Here is a 1,246-nt window from a genome sequence, read left to right as displayed (position 1 = left end):
GAGTTTTTGAAAATTTGATATAAAGATAAGGAAAAGATTTTGAAAATAATTTTAGAAAAGATTTTTAGAATTTTCGAAAAAAAATGAAAAAGATATAATTTTTGAAAAAGATTTTGAAAAGATAAGATTTTTAAAATTGAAAATTTGACTTGACTTGTAAGAAACAACTAATTTTAAAAATTTTTGACCAAGTCAACCCAAAATTTCGAAAATTATGAGATTTAAAAAAATTTTGACTAAGTCAACTCAAATTTTCGAAAATTAGGAGAGAAAAAAGGAAAAGATATTTTTTTATTTTTGAATTTTTAATGATGAGAGAGAAAAACGTAAAAATGACCCAAAACATGAAAATTTTGGATCAAGACACAAGATGCATGCAAGAATGCTATGAATGTCAAGATGAACACCAAGAACACTTTGAAGATCCTGATGAACATCAAGAACATAATTTTGAAAAATTTTTGATGCAAAGAAAACATGCAAGACACCAAACTTAGAAATCTTTAATGCATGGACTCTAACAAACGAAAAATGCATATGAAAAACAACAAACAACACAAAACAAGAAAAAAAAATCAAGATCAAACAAGAAGACTTACCAAGAACAACTTGAAAATCATGAAGAACACTATGAATGTATGAAATTTTCGAAAAATGCAAGAAAAATTTTTAAAGCATGCAATTGACACCAAACTTAAAAATTGACTCAAGACTCATACAAGAAACACAAAATATTTTTGGTTTTTATGATTTTATGATTTTTGTTGTATTTTTATTTTAATTTTTTTCGAAAAAAAAAACATGGTTAGAAAAACGAAAAAGAAAAGAAAAATTTGAAAAAGATTTTTGAAAAGTTTTTGAAAAGAAAATTACCTAATCTGAGCAACAAGATGAACCGTCAGTTGTCCATACTCGAACAATCCCCGGCAACGGCGCCAAAAACTTGGTGGACGAAATTGTGATCCTCAAAATTGGTCTCTTTGTATTTGTATGAAATTAAAAATACCCCAAAGAGATCATGGTATGATGAACTGGGATCTTAATAATCCCTGGTAATGGCACCAACAGCTTAGTGTTATTGTTGGACCAAAAGAGTTACAGGCACTGTTAGAGAAGCTCACAACTCCGTTCAACTTAACCAGCAAGTGTACTGAGTCATCCAAGTAATACCTTACGTGAGTAAGGGTCGATCCCACAGAGATTGTTGGTATGAAGCAAGCTATGGTCACCTTGTAAATCTCAGTTA

This window comes from Arachis duranensis, chromosome 9, assembly GCF_000817695.3.
Source record: "Arachis duranensis cultivar V14167 chromosome 9, aradu.V14167.gnm2.J7QH, whole genome shotgun sequence".
In the NCBI taxonomy this organism is placed as follows: Eukaryota; Viridiplantae; Streptophyta; class Magnoliopsida; order Fabales; family Fabaceae; genus Arachis; species Arachis duranensis.
Note: the sequence above shows the minus strand (reverse complement) of the source record.